The 16077-nt window shown below is 47.4% G+C and overlaps 1 protein-coding gene across 9 annotated transcripts in view; it reads left to right on the top strand.

Moving 5' to 3' along the window:
• Atxn7l1 (ataxin 7 like 1) overlaps window positions 1–16077 on the top strand; it is a 222050-nt gene that overhangs the window by 82513 nt on the left and 123460 nt on the right. The gene's annotated exons all lie outside the window — the stretch shown is intronic.

Raw genomic sequence — 16077 nt, 5'->3', positions numbered from 1 at the left:
AACGAAAGAAGTAAATGTGTTTGGGCCTACAAAACAGTTCGCTTATGTACTAATTGCATTTGTGAATATGTGTTTATGTGTGTGTTGTGTGTACATACCTCTGAGGAAATACTGTAGGTCTGTTTGGGTTTGTGATGTGTAGAAAGAAAAGCTGGGTGCTTTTATGGGCGCTTCTGTGAGTTATTCAGAGTTATTTCTTGCCAGTTAGGACCTAGAAAGTGGTGGTAAGAGGTGGAGTCCAGCTCTGTGTCTTTGGGCTGCTTGGTTAATGGCTGTCCCTTTCCCCGAGGAGGTGACTTCTGCTGGCGCATTGGTGCTAACGTTTCCTTTCCTGGAAGTGTGAGCAGGAAAGGAGTGAGCCGTGGCCTGGGTGTGAGCTGACCTCCTCAGTCATTGGTTGGAAACAAATGGACTCTCTTCTGCATGGGAGAAAGAAAAGGTCAAACCTCTTGAAAGGGAAACTGTCAGAGGCCCCAGGGTGGTGCCACCAGCTGAGGTGACAAGTGGGGAATCCAGAGCAGAGCAGTGTCAAGAAGAGACATTCACTTGGGGAGGGGCTGTGGGAGCACCAGACCTGGCTACTGTGCATGTTCTGTGACAGTGCAGGACCTCTATTACCCTCACCAGAAGCCATGATCCTCCCATATCCCTAAGGCCATGCTGCTGTCCTAGGTCCTGGGTCCAGCAGGAACAAAGCAAGTGAAAATCCCAGCTCACATGTGGCTCGTGTTATATGTAAACCGTGCATACCTTCCCTGGGAACCTGGTTCCCTGGCAGAGTCTTGATGGAGGGACCCTGAAAGGGACCCAAGACCCCACTGCCCTTCAGAGCGTGGCCCTATAGAGGAGCTGCTGGTGTGACTGATGCAAGCACTTCCTTCTGCCCAGTGCTTTTGGTTCAGGTGCCAAGTCGCAGCTTAGTGGAGAGCCAGTAGCATCGTGGCCACCTGCTCTGAGCAGTGGAAGCAAATTAGTTTGGGGCTTTGGGGTTACTGACCTCATCACTGAAAGCCGCTCTGCTCCACACTTTATGCTGAGCCAGTGATAAGCAGCAATGGGGCCACGGCCATGGCTCAGCCAGGGGACGCCAAAGCCCCTCTCACCCTCTCCCCCTGCAGGTGTGCGTTCTGATAATAAGAAACCCAGTTTAGCGGGGCTGGGAGATAGAGCTGTGAACCAGGGCAGCTCTTCCAAGGGAGTGTTCGGTGGTCGCTCTGAGAACCCTCCAGCAGTTTTGCGAGTGTCTTAGTTCTAGGAGCTGTACCAGAATACCACAGGTTGGGATGCTTAGGAACAGCACCGTGTGCCTCTCACAGTTCCCGGGGCTGCAAGTCCGAGATCAGGGTGCCAGTGGAGTGGAGGGGAGCTTGCAGGGGCTCTGTCCCTGATCACAGATGGCCAGCTCCCGACTGTGTCCCCATGGGGAAAAAGAGGGCACGACAGCATTCTGGGACCTCTTCTCAGAGCAGCAGTCTCTCCATGAGGGCGCTACCCTGATGACACAGTTACCTCCCCAACCCCGCTCTGTCACATGGGGAGTTTGGGCTTCAGCCTGGGAACCTGGGGGAGGCACAGGCATTCAGGAGTGTTTGTGTTTTGCTGTTTTTACCTTGAATGATGGTGAGGCTTGGGAGTCCCACCAAGTTAACGAGAGCACTGTTGTGACAAGTGTCAGGTGGGGGGAAGGGCCTCTACCTCTTGAGCGTGCCATCCTCTGACCTCCTCCCTATCAAGTGGGGATCCATATTATGTCCCTTTTGAAGCCGAAGAAGCTGAGACTTAGGAAGCCTTTGTTCTAAGGTCCCTAAGCCGGCAGGGGTAATCTGATTTTCTTTCTTTCTTTTTTTTTTTTTTTTGTATTTTTACTGGTACCAGGGATCGAACTCACGACCACACGCTTGCAAGGCAGGCGCTTTTGCCACTGAGCTAAATCCCCAGCCCCAGTAATCTGATTTTCAACACAGGCAGCTCCGAGACAGAGGGCTTTGCTGCTGCGACACCATCCCTACCTCCCTGCAGGGAACCCCATCTGTAAATACAAGGAGTGGTCAGCATGGAGGGTGAATGCTTACATTTTAAAAACTTTACTACAGTAAAAGACGCTTTGCCGAGAACAGTGAGCTAAGTTCAAAGCCAGGAGATGGTATTTGAGGGGAAATAATGGCCATGTGGCTTTTATTGTAATGACCTTAATTTAGACATTCGCTGCATTTTACTTTTGATCCCCGTAACTGATCAAACATTTTTTGGCAATTGCTGCCCCCCAAAATTACAGTGTGTCCCTCCTACCTTATCCACCAGATTGGGCACTGCACAACTTCTGGGTCTTCCCCGAACTCGAATGACCGTGACAGATGGATGTGTTGATTCAGGCATCAAGGCAGCCAGGACAGGACAATAAAAGACACCCAAGAAGGAGGACTTCCAGAACAGCTTCCGAAAGAATGGTGGGATAGGTGTGCTCAAAGCGAGGAGAGGGCTTTGAGGGGAATTAGTGGCTATGTATCTTTTACTATAATAATTTTTAATGTAAATATCCATTTTTTTATTTGATCACACCTTCATATGTATGGAAAGTGTAGCTGTTGTGGATAAAATTGGGGCAGAGGCTCAATCCCTACCCATTCAGGCTCCCGCTGAACCTCACCCCATACCGCTGCACCGCAGAGCGTAACTTGACATTTGTTGATGGTGTGGAGATCTCATGGGTTTGGAGCCAAGCAGAGTAATTTCGGAGCTTCCCACAAATTTCATGACCCTGGGGACACAGGTCTTTCTCCACCTTAGTTTATCGGGTGTAAAATGGGTACTGCTGCCTGCCAGGGGGTTGGGGCAGGGTGTCTGATGTGAGGACTGGAGTTTGTCTTTCCGCACTGCCTCCAGCCGGAAGAGTGTTTCTGACGTGTGAATATTCGCAGATGCCTACTGTCCGTGCCCCCTCCGCCTTCTGCCATGCAGTTGTCTGCAGACTGCCTTCACTTTCGGTGCCAGATATTCCCGTGTTCCCAGCACCCAGAAAATGAGCTCATCGTGGGTGTGTGTGGCGACATTTGACATTAGATATGCTGATTAAGCTAAATTGGAAAAAAGCATGTATGCATGTGTGTGTGTGTGTGTGTGTGTGTGTAAGCAATCAGTTGTAGGGACACTTTGGAAAGTGATAGTTAAAGGAAAACTGTTTCTCACTCAATACTCCTGACACTAAATTGGGGCTTCCCACACCAGGCAGTCTCTGTGGACCACAAGGGGTGTCTTACAGTTAATTTAGTTTAACTCTAGGAACCCAGAGTTAGCTCAGACCCCACTGGTTAAAGGCTAAATCCCACAACCTGCCCCCAATTTCATATGAGTCCCCAGGGGCCCATTCTGGCTGGCTTGCCTGCAGTTGGTGATTCCCACAAACCCACAAAACATCAGGTTCAGTATTTGCTGTGATGACTCACAGAACTCAGGGAAGCACTTTCCTGTGTTTGTTTTATTGTTTGTTTTTGAGACAGGGTGTCACTTCATAGTTCAGGCTAACCTTGAGCTCACTATGTAGCCCTAGGCTGACCTTGAGCTCATGAGGATCCTCGTGCCTCACAATCCTGAGTGCTGGGATTTATAGATACGTGTGTCACCATGCCCAAGAAGTTTTATTAGAATCGCTGATAATATGTTGGGTTTTCATTTTTGTTTTTGCTTTTGTCTTTTTGAGACAGAATCTCACTATGCAGTTCAGGCTGGCCTTGAGCTCACTTTGTAGCCCAGGCTGGTCTCAAACATACAATGGTCCTCCTGCCTCAGCCTCCAGCATGCTGGGATTACAGGCGTGTGCCACCACACCGAGCTAATATGTTGGAAAAGATGTGATAAAGGATGCAGATGAAGGGACAGACACACAGGCTGAGGTCTGAAAGGTCCCAAGCACAGCAACTTCTATCCCCATAGACCTAAGCACCTCCCCATCCTGCCAAAACTTGGCTGTGGTGGGTGCATGTGGCAGCCAGGGTCTCCCCAAATTCTGTCGTTGAGGGCATTTTTGTAGGTTCTGAGACCCAGGCGGGATTAGTGAAAGCACTAGCCATTGCTCATGAGCTCAGTCTCTAGCCCTGGGCAGGTGGGACTGAAATTTCTGTCACTGGAGAACCAGCCCTGGTTCTGAAACTGGCTAGGGACCTGGCCATTGATCACCTCATTTGCATCCAGAAAGACACTCACTGCAGAGGCCCCAAGGGCCCCTGTGCCAGGGACCCGGGGACAAAGACCAAAGAGAGCAGAGAACTCCCTACCCTGCTGCCCAGGAAATGACCAGGGATGAAGAACAGGAATATTTCTCCTTACATCACAGTGTCCCAGTAGCATTGTGAAAAGCGGGATGCAATTATGGAAAAACGGTGAATTTTGGAGTCCAGCAAGCCCAGGTTAGAATGCTGACTGACGTTATTAGCTATGTGACCTTTTAGGCTAATTTCGAGAGCTTCCTGAGTCTCGTAGTCCTCATCTATAAAACAAGGACAGTCCCTGCCTTGTGGAGTGACCGTGAGGAGCAGAGGCAAAGCACGCATGGTTTCCTGGCCCATGGTAAGGTAGTAGAGGACAGCTGTTACTGTCAATAAAATTGGCTATTTTTTTAATTAAGTTGAAAGTTTCTTATGAAAAATGGGAAAACCAATTTAGCCAAATGCTTCCTGTTCTCATTCCTTGCCCGTCTCGTGGGATACACTTCCCAGTCAAGGTCAGCTTCCCTCCCTCTCAGAGGCGAAACTCATCGGCCTGCGTGAGGTTCCATCCACCTGGAGCCGGAGGAGCCGGCTTTATAACATGGCTTTGCGCTCTAGTAGGGCCCATCGTGGGCTCCTTGGGAAATGCCATGGAGCCATCAGTCTCTGCCACTGTGCCTTACAGAGTCCTGTGGAGCCCCCTGCCACACTGTCCCCAGTAGATCTGCTTCTGACACTGCCCATGCTGGTGTCCCAGGTATGGAAAGCAGGATGGCAGCTGCTTGAAGCCCTGCTGCATGGCGTGGCAGTGGTGGCCCCTGGGGGTCACAGTCTGTGTCACCTCCCCATGCTGGTCCCCTTGGGTCTGGTCACCACAACTGCCAAGGGTTTTCAAGTGCTTGCAGACCTCTCCGTGGAGATCTAAGATCTGAAAGGATCCACTGTTTCTAAAGTTCTGTAGATAGATTGGTGGGGTCGAGATAGAAAAGGTGTTGCCTTAAAAGCCCTGGTCCCGTGTAGCCCACATCTTTCCCCCCCGGTTTGTCCCTCCCAGGGGTTGGTTTGATACAATGGCCAGAAGGGAGGGCCTACTGGGGCCTCTCAAGGGTCTGCCTAGATTCACCTAGATTCAGCTTGCAGCTCTCTGCCTTACTAGCTGTGTGACATTGGACAGGTCACTTTATCTCTCTGTGCTTTCCTTATTCTTAAAATGGGATAACAGTTCATCTCATCAGATCTTCATGGTGATTTAAGGAACCTGCTTGCCTGTGGAAAGCACAGTGGTGTAACATGGTTTATTTTGCAGCAAAATATTCTGAGTAATGAACTTCAGATACTCAGAGTGAAATTTCGTCCAAAGCATCTCCTTTGTGATTCATGTGGAGGGCAGGGGTCACCTTGTGACTGTCCCTTGTGTGTCAGTGCTAACCCTGGCCCAGGGATGTGTTGTGACCATTTCTCCTGGAAAGAGTGGAATCTGGGGTAGGGTACCCAAGATGGGAAAAAAAAAATGTACTGCTCTTCGTAACTTGTGCTTTTAACCAGTTGGAATACAGTAATTAAAGGAAAAGTAATAGTAGATCCAAGTTGCAGCCTAAGAATCGGATTGAACATTTATGAAGTTGTGTGATTGGCCTAAGAAAGGAATGTGATTCCCTTGTTTTCTAATATGGTTACATAACCAGCTACTCTTGAGCAGGATTTCTCCAGGGGGCCCTAATCGCCGCGTTGCGCTTCCTAATACAGAGCCCGTTCTGGGGCCGTCCTGTGTCTGATCTTAGGCTGCAGAGCAGCTTCCCTGTCTGCTCCATGCTGCATACACGTAGTAGCCCCTGCCCTGTCCCTACTCTTCTTTTCCTTTCTTTTCTCTCTCTTTCTTTTTGCTCTCAGTACTGACAGATAAACCCAGGGCCTCCCGCATGCTAGGCGAGCACTAGACCACTGAGCTGCCGCCCCAACCCACGTGTGCTCGGTCCTGACAACCAAACATCTCCATGCTTACCAGCGTCTCCTAGGGGACAGAATCGCCCTCATTCCAGAACCAGTGCCGTGGAACATAATGTGCGCCGTTTGTCATATTATATTCTGCACCAACTGAGTGTTTTTCTGGAGTGAAAGGTACGCGTGCATACACGTGCACCCCAAGCCCATAAACAGCTCCGGCATGCTCACGGCCTCGTAGAGGAAGCCAACTGTGTCCAGATGCACAGGGCTGGTCATCAGAATCATTTCCCTGTCACAGGCAGAGGCAAAGTGTAAAATAAGCCATCTTGCAGAAGCATATAAAGCTTCCCACCTCAAAATTAAAAAGAAAACTAGGGCTAAAGAGATGACACATCTCACAGCACTTGTCAGCCACATTCTGCGCTTGTCCTCTAAGGGGAGGACCACAGCTCCACACCTCACCCATCGGATGGGAACATTCTGGGGATGTCACTGCCATTTTTTAAAACAATGATTTAGAACCAGAGAACCAGGATGTCATGCAGTAGACAAGAGAGGACTCAGTGCCCCCCGCCCCGGAAGGATTTTTTATTCCCTTTCCTGATTATATTTTTGAATGCCCTTCAAGTAGCTGTTTTGCATGTTGATGGTGATGCAGTCAAGTTTAATGAACTGTGAGCTACAGCACAGAAGCTGAGCAAAATAAATGAGTGACACCGACTCACTGCTGGAGAGAGGCGTGAGGCGTCCATGCAGGCACCTCGACACCGCCTCTGTGTGCACCCGATGCCCGTCCTGGGTGGGGACCCACAGCAGCCCCCTCAGCATGCCGCCCGCGGAAGCCTAATTAACCAGACTCCCAGGCGGGCTGCAGGCGTCCTTTTTTCTTCTACCTCCGGGTGACCTCTGGTTAAAGAAATGACAAATCATTTGGGCTTCTGAGCCCAGGAAAAAGTTAGTCCCTGCTGATGTCAGGGCCCCCTGGGCTTCCTGGGGCACTGGGTCCCATCACCAGCTAATTAACCTGCCAGGGCTTCCTTTCTGAAGGTGCTGGCTGCCGTAGCTCAGGGCTGGGGGAGCCCTTTTTGTCAAGTAAGTTGGATCGTTTTTTTCGGGGATGAGAAACAATCTTGTTATTATTGTTATCTCTTATAAGGCATGCATATGTATATATATATATATATATATATATATGTATAAAATAAAATAACTACAGGAAATCAGTCTCCTTAAGTATATTCTGTCAACTCTGACAGCATTAATTAATTAATAAAGGCTTGGCAAGAGCGGGTGAATCTGTGCAAGCTTTGTACTATAAGGATTTTTTTAATCTTTAATTTGATCAGTGCACCCCAGATTCAGAATTAGCTCCTCATATTGATCTCTCTTTTGGGTTCATTACGATCAGAAACATTATCTGCATTGTTTCTTATTTTATCTTTCTGTGGTTGCATCCTAAAGAAATTTCTACCATAGATTTTTAAGGAAAGAATTAATAGACTGATGGATCAACAAGTGATAAGACCTTAAATCAAGCCTGCGGCCAAAAGAATCTACAGCTGAGTAGGACTGTGGTTTCTTTTTCGGGGAGGGGTTGTAATGCTGGGCATCAAACCCAGAACTTTGTGCAAGCTAGAAAACCACTGTGCCCCCGAGCTACACTCTAACCCTGAATGTCTTTCTCCACCTTGAATTTCTGTATCTTGAACTTAACTAATGCTCTCATTAGAGTTGGTATTGGGATAAAAACATGACCATTTAGGGGGCTGGGGATTTAGCTCAGCGGCATAAGCGCCTGCCTTGCAAGCAGACAGTCGTGAGTTCAATCCCCGGTACCGGGAAAAAGGAAAAAGACAAAAAAAAAAAAAAAATGACCATTTGACCTGATCCCACATCTTGGCATTCCTTTATACTCTACTTGTGAAACATAAAAGCAACAAGATTGATCTATGTATGGAGCACTTATCATATGCAAAATATTTTTCGTAAATCATTTAGTCCTGTCATCACCCCGAGGAGCTATGATTGTGTTATCTTTTTCTCACATCCAAGGAAGACTTGGAGCATGGAAGAAATTTGTTCAAGATACCACTAAGTGGCAGACCCCGAATTCTGGCCTGGACCCAAGAGCACACTCAACACTGCACTGAAGAATGCTTTGGACCTCAGACTCCCCGCAACACCACGAAGAAACCCTGATGCAGAAAAGTCATTTTCATGCCCAGCGCAGTGATCATGGTGATTAGAGCTTTCAGTGATGACAGACAGCTGGCTGCAGCACGCGTGCCTCGGTCACCACCACTGCTGTGGAGGGTGCTGCAGAAACGGCAGCTGCTGCTTTTCTCTTTAGCGCCTTCCGTAGCTTCTGCTCTTACAGTTTTTTTGACATGAGTGAAAAACTTGGGCACAATGTTGAGTACAAGAGAAAGAGGAATAGATCAGTGGTTATGAATGTCTTTGGAGCCCTCCTCACAGCATTTGAAATAGACCTTCAAATATCAGAAAGTGACAAAGAAGGAAGCTTGTAGAAGAGATGACTTAGGTATCACGCAGCCCTCCCGGGAGGGGGAGGCCTCTTCTGCTGAAGTTTTTTTGCTTCTCTGTAACAAATAAATAGATCCATGAGACCCAAAACTAGCAGATAATTTTCTCCACATGCAGTGAAACTCTCTTTTTTGTATATTTCTGTGAATTGAGCAGAAATGTTGCAATTGAACTTATAGCAAATATAATGGTTCAGCTCAAATTTAGAACTAGATGAATGGGATCTATATAACTTGAGGATAATGGAATTCATCTTTAATTGAGAAAAAAAACTTCTACTTACAGTGTCATCAAAGCTTACTTATGTTGAGCTGAACCTCTTAGATTGCCTTCTGCAGAGTCTCGTGGTTTTGCTTCATTTATTTGAAAAAGATTTATTGAACACCTGCTATATGCCAAGTTCTAGTGTTGCAGATACAGTATTAAGGTCCAGCCTTCTTAACACTTTTGTTAGGGTATTTTAAATAACATAAATCACAGGCAAGCCATATGAAGAGCTGCCATGAGAGTATCCTACCTCCTAGAGATCACAGTAAGAACAGAGGCAGGTAAGGTGTGTTTCAGGGCTGCTTTCCAGTCGTGGGCAAGGACCAGAGTCAGAGCTTGAGCTTTATTCTGAGTGAGGGGAAAAGACCTCATAGGGTGCTGAGTGAGGAAAGAGATAATCTGGTGGTTTCTCTAGGTGCATCCTGGCTAGAGTGCCGTCTGGGAAACCTAGAGGAACAATGCACAGTCAGTGATAGTGATAGTGTTGCCAGTAAGTTGAGGGTTCTTTTGCCTGATTGAGGTGGAAATCATGAATTGGCAAGGTACAGTTCTGTTAGTAGCCCTGGTGCCACCAGATGCAGTCGGTCTGCTCTGCCAGGTGCTGGCTTCTGTTGCAGCCAGCCACTGCTGTCAGATGTCAGCTTATACTGGACACCATATGTCAGCTCTGTCCGGTGCTGGTCACTGTTGCTTGTCTGTGTTGGCTGCAGTCTCTGGAGCTCTTTGGGGCTAACAGCCCCCCTGGTGTTTATTGCTCTTTCTTTTGAGCCAAACACTGTCTACACTATTCAGGATAATCCTGAGCACAATTACAGGACCTTCCTAGCCCATACCCATGCAATAAATCACAAGCAGATTTATAGAACCACCAGAAGGACTCTTCATTTTAACAGAACCTGTGCTGCAGTACAGGGGTGTCAGTAAGTGAGAAGGAGGCCTCCAAGAGTTGTGAGGGAAGTGCACTATGTAGCAGCCGCATGCCTGTGATTGGTCCAGCTGTAGACCTGTGATTGGTCCAAGTGGATGTGGAAGCTCTGCAAGAGATCATGGTGTACCATACAATAGGAAAGGATAAACTTGAGCTCCATTTTGTAAACATAGCTAAGGGGATTTGCTGAGGATTGGATCAGGTTGGAAAAGAGAGAGGTTAACATTTATTCTGAGTTCGGTTATAGGGAAGCAGGCAGTGACTTGGCAGGAGAAGCAGCAGAGGATGACAGGGTAGATGCCAAGATGGCAGTGCTTCATAGGCCACGGCCAATGCCAAGAGGGTAACTGAGAGGAGAAAAGGAGATTGGCCACCTGTTGACTGTGACAGTAGCCATTTGAAGGTGTGGGTCTTTTCCAAGTGTGAGTGACTTCATTTATATATCACCCTCGGACCTCTTTTTTGAACTGTCAGCACCTGAAATCTTTGAGCCCCATTTGTGCTGAGCTCAGTTGCCATCCAACCAAACTATAAGCTGGCACCAGATGCCCTGTAGGAACAGTCACGGTGCAGTGGGGCCACTGATCCTGGGGGGTAGGAGTGCACCTTCTGCCTCTGTGAGTCACACTCCAGGCACACTCACTGACTTCGCAGGTGTTTCAGACAAGCAGGTGGGCAGATAGGCAAAAGGCAAGACTCCTGCAATTCTCAGTGCAAGTGTTCTTGACACCTTCTAATTCACCACCATTAGCGTAGATGATGACTATTGCAAATATTTATCTGTCCCCTACGTGTGTGCCTACACATGTGCACATGCACACATACAGACACACAGGCTCATACTAGACCTGCCAGGAATCAACCTGTGATGGTCACTATTAAAAAATAAATCTTGGAAAATAGGAAGAAGGGAGCAGGAGAGGAAACATTGGCATGCTGGTTGTGATAAGCCAGTAGCCACATGTGAGCTGGTGCATTCATTCAGAAGATCTGGCTCCAGCAGAGAGAGTGACCGTCTGTTCAGGCAAAGCCAGAAAGGACGATGCAGGGCAAACATCATCCCTCTGTGAGCCGTGGAGGCCACTGCTTTGATCGCTGGCCGTGGCTGATTTCTGGAGGGCGCCAGCTGTAACAGGATCCCGGCTTCTGACTCATCACTGGCGCGGCCTCACTGTACACCCCACTCCATTCCATTCCTTAGCACTGGGTCAGCCGGGAGAACTAGGGGAACAGTCGTTGCTTTATTTAAATAGGAGTCAAGAATGTTATCAATGCCAATTCAAAAGGTCGTTTTGGAATTGTCCTCATCCTCAGTGATGCATGGAGCAGCATTTCCCACACGGGGTCCCTTCTGGCAAAGGGAAAGGCCATACTCAGAGAGCAGGGTAGAACGGGCCCTTGGGAAATGGTCCAAGCCCCCTCTGCTGTTAGAGTGTCAATGCACCAAGGACTCAGAAAGAAAACAAATTTCACGTTAATCACATCAGTCTTAGCCAAATTCATCCACATGCACTGGGCAGCAGCAACAACAGTAATAATGCACCCTTGTCCTGAAATGTGTGCTCTCCTCCTCTGAGCCGAGAAACAAGATTATTCCCAAGCCTGGAGCAGAAAGCGGCTGTAGGAAGTCTGCCGTCCTAAGGCATGCACGCTTACAGTAGCAGCAGAAAGGTCTCCAAGGGTGGCTTTGCTCATGCAAGTGCCTATCCGAGTGCGGCCTTCCCGGGGTCTTCGCGGAAGTTCTTCCCAAAGTCCCAGTGCTTCCCCCGACGGAGGTACAGTTCCTGCAACAGCTTTTCCTGTGGTTTCCCCCAGAAGGGTGCTGGCAGAGGGATGTGGTATCTCCCGACGCATGGCTGTTGGAATCAGACACGTCGGACCTTCCTACAGCTGCTCCCCAGGTCTGGCACTTCTGAAAAATGATGCAGATTGCAGAGGAGGACAGTGGAGCCTTGCAGGAAATAAATAGGTTCAGGGGCAATAAATAATGAAAAAGTTCATTAGCAATTTCACTGATAAATCCCACTTCCCTTGGAATGAATCATAGTTTTGTTTTGTTTTGTTTTATTGTTCCAGAGAAACAAGACTATCCAGAGATAGTCTTTGTTTTACAACACTGGACCCACACATTTTCTAAGGTTGAGTTTTGAATTGTGTTTTTCGTGTTGGTGTTATTGTTACTGTTTTGCTGTGTTTTGTTTCCAGTACTGGCGATCGAACTAGGGCCTTCACACTTCCTGGCCCTTTTTTTATTCTTTATTTTGAGACAGAGTCTCAGTAAGCTATGAAGTTGCTCTGGCTGGCAAACTTAAAGTCCTCCTGCCTCAGCCTCCCAGAGTGCTGGAATTCTGTGTGTGTACACCATGGCCTGGCTTATGGCTGGGTTTGACTAGCCCTATTATTTATTGCTTATTGGTATCATAGCTACTTTGCTTTTTCTCTCCTAGAACTGTTGCTTCAAGTTCTTGAGGCTTTCTCAGAGGGATATCTTCCTAAGTTTGTGGCTGAGGTTTTCACTCCTCTCTTTAAGTGGCTGTCCCTAACCCACGTGTAACCTTCACTACCAAGGAAGCATGCGTCATGACGGAGCTGGCGAGGATGCCAGCCCTGACTAATGCACTCTGTGACCTGCCTTCTTGTGGCTCCAGGGTGCCCTCCTGGCAGTGGCACTGTTCCAGGCACTTGTGAGCTGGGTTTGCAGGGCGTTTGAGGAGGCAGCACTGGACAGTAGCTCTGCTAGAATCCTGCCACCTTCTCAGCTGGGAGCTCAGACTCCTACAGCTTGTAGCGCTGCCCCATGGGGTCCCTGTGGTTGGGGGTGAAGCACTCCAACCCTTACAGCCTCTCTTTGCTGCAGCTGCTCCCAGAGGGGAGTGATAGGGGTGTGGTATAGGGGCCAAGGCTGTCACAGTCCTGGAGGAGAAGCCTTATGGGCTCAGGAGCCCAAAACCAGGGGATGTGTGACCACAGGACCCGGTACTCGGGCTGAAAACTCTGGAGCTGGGGCTGGAGACTTAGCTCACCTGCAAGCAGGTGGTCACGAGTTCAATCCCCAGTACTGATAAACAGGAAAAATGAAAACTCTGGAGCTGTCCCCCGTTGGCTTTTTCCTCTCCTGAATGCAAACCAGTCACTGTCACCTGGATGTTGCCTCCCATCACTTTTTAGGTGGTGTGAGATCTTTTCCCCCGTGCTGGGTATTGAACCTAAGGCCTCTTGTGTACCAGCCAGCGCTGTACCACTGAGCCACAGCCCCCCTGAACCTTCCTTTTAATGTTGCATTCCGTGTGCAGCTGGCACCAGGATCCTATCGGGCTGCAGCACCTTTCGGAGGAGACACCATCCATCTCCCTTTTTAGTTCTCCTTGGGGGGATTTTTGCAAGGGAGCGCTCTTTTCTCCTGAGACACATGGACCTGTATTTTCCCAGAGTATCTCCTCTGCAGCCTTTCCCATTCCTCTGGCAAAAATTCTTGTTCTACACATCAGGCATCCCAGCACTCAGGGGGCTGAGGCAAGAGAATGACAAATTCCAGCCTAGGTTCCATAGCCAGACCATGTTTCAAAATCTAAGAAAGAAGGAAAAGAAGTTGTTGAAGTTCTTGGCATTCGCCCTATAGAAGAGCAAACAGAAGCTCCCTTACAAACTAACTACGGTATTTTCTGGATTCCAGGATGTCAACAGTTGTTAAGACGCCACCTTAGTTGAATAGCGCTTTTGCTCAGGTGCCAGAGCACTTCCGGGACAGTGTTCATCTCACCAGCACCGGCAAACAGGAGATGGGTATCGTGTGGTGGCACAGGACACAGCCTGGGGATGTGCCAAGTGCAGTGTCCAGTGCCACAGGATTGGGTCGTAATTAACACCCCACTCCTTCTTTTCTTCTGGGAGTCAGGTACTTCTCCATCCCTTTGAGTCAGAGTTTAGTTCAAAGTACAGAATAATGAAGCTATAATGGTCTGAGAGTTCCCTGTTTCTTTCCATCCTCCTGATAAATGTCATGTAAATTAACCTGGTCCCATAGCAACTAGGCCACACAGAATAAAATTCACACCACTGCCAAGTGGCCGCATAAGCATGTGGTTTTAGATTTTAGACGGAAAGGATGGTGAAGGGGTGGCCTCACTATTGTTTTATTTTTGATTTCTAGTTTAACTGATAGTGTTCAGTGAATACCAGATATAAATTGCCCACTTTATAACTTTATGATCTTTTCTTGGTGACTAGGGTATGGTCAGTTTTTGTGAACGTCTGCTGTGTGGTTGGAAAATTTGTATAATCTCCATTGCGTGCAGGATGCCATATACTTAGTATTTGGTTCAACTCATGTATAGCCTTTTTTTTTTTTTTTTTTGGTCAGCTTGCTCTGTAATTTCTGAAAATGGAGTGGTTAAGTCTCCTGTGATGTTTGTAAGATGTCAGTCTCCCAGTAACTCTGACGGCTTTCCTTTGGAATGAAAACTTGATAGTTGTGTCTTTCTAGCACTGGTATCTTTGTGCTTTTTTTTTTTTTTTTTTTTTTTTTTTAAATCAGTACCAGGGATTGAACTCACGGCCAAGCTCTTGCAAGGCAGGCGCTTATGCTGCTGAGCTAAATCCTCAGCCCCTATCTTTGTGCCGATTAATGCTACCCAGTTTTCTTTGGGTCAATATATATTTGCCTCATTTATCTCTTTCCAGTCTTTCATTTTCAACTTTTCTGTGTCGTGTTGTTTTAGGTCTCTCTCTTCTAAGCAGTTTATAGCAACTTTTTAAAAAGTTCAGTCTGATAGTCTTTTCATAGGTGACTTTTATCCATTTACGTTTATTGTGATCGGTTGACATAGTTAGATGCATTTTTGTCTTTTAATTTGTATTTCTGTGTACCTTACTGTTTATTTTCATCTTTGTTCTCCTTTGCTTCTTCACCTCAGACCAGCAAAGTTTCCCCTGCCCTTTTGCTGTTTTTCCTTCCGCTAACTTGGCCATAATCATTTTATTTATAAAATTCTCTGTATTTAGCAGTTATTGTGGTGTTTTGTTATATATCTTGAACTGTAATTATTTTTCCAAAAAGGACTGAAGTTATCTAAGATCTGTATCTTTTCAAATAACATAAAAAACCTTTGCATAGTTTGCCTACTTCAAGTAAACCAGTAATTAGAACAAAGAATTGAAACCATGGCCCTAAATGCTGGCTTCATTCTCAGACTACTGACCCAGGGAGTCTAGGCAACTTGCTTAATGCAAAAGGGATGAACTTTTTGCCAGTTCACTGTTTTACATCCTGGCATCATTTTTGGGTATCTCTAAAGTTCAGAATGACACATTCATTCCCAGCTCGTAAAAATTTTGTCTCTCAAGTTCTTCTTAAAGTGTTCTAAAGTAGGATTGGACAAAGGAGAACTCAGAACCCTGTGATTCAGCCAGGCATGGTAATGCACACACCAGTGATACCAGCACTCCGGAAGGCTGAGGCAGGAGATGTCAAGTTTGAACTCAGCCTGAGCAATTTAGCAACTTAGTAATACCCTATCTCAAAATAATAGAAAGTGATCAGGGATACAGTACAAGTCCCCTGGGATTCTTGTAGATTCTGATTCAGGGGTCTGTATTTCTCCCACCGCCCGAAGGGCATGCTGGGGCTTTGGGTGTCTAGACCTCACTTTGAGGAGCCAGCACTTGGAGAATGCAATCTAACTAGGAACACTGGGCCTCAAGTGTAGATCAGGATCCCTCAATGCTTCCCAGAGCAGCAGATCCCACAAGGAACTTTCTCTGTGCAGTGGTTTCGGCTTCCAGAATTACTGTATCTCTGAAGGTCCCCTCTAGCCCGCTCGGCTTGGCTGAAAGCCTCTGTCTCCATTCCACTTCCTCTGCCATCCCCCCCAAGGTCAAGTCTCAGGCCTGTCACTGTGTCATTTAGATGCGACTCCTGTGAGTCAGCGCCCTGAGGAAGAGCCAGCCTGAGGCCGGGGCAGGCATCCTGGTAATTTATGTTTAAGACAGGCTTTTAATAGAGATACACTTTTAAATAGTAACCAGGAAAAAGATGCTGTCCTCTTAACGGGTATCCATTTATAGGGCTCAGCTACTGAAGCTCAGGGGTAGCATGAGGCTTAGGTTTAATCTTCTGTGTACCGTAATTTACAGCACCGAGCGGAGCATTGTACATACAACTATTTCCGTCACTTGCCATGATAAATAGCTATT

This window comes from Cavia porcellus, unplaced genomic scaffold (assembly GCF_034190915.1).
Source record: "Cavia porcellus strain 051 isolate PalLab524CR breed Dunkin Hartley unplaced genomic scaffold, mCavPor4.1 scaffold_2, whole genome shotgun sequence".
Classification (NCBI taxonomy): Eukaryota; Metazoa; Chordata; class Mammalia; order Rodentia; family Caviidae; genus Cavia; species Cavia porcellus.
This window is presented reverse-complemented; position numbering and strand designations above follow the sequence as displayed.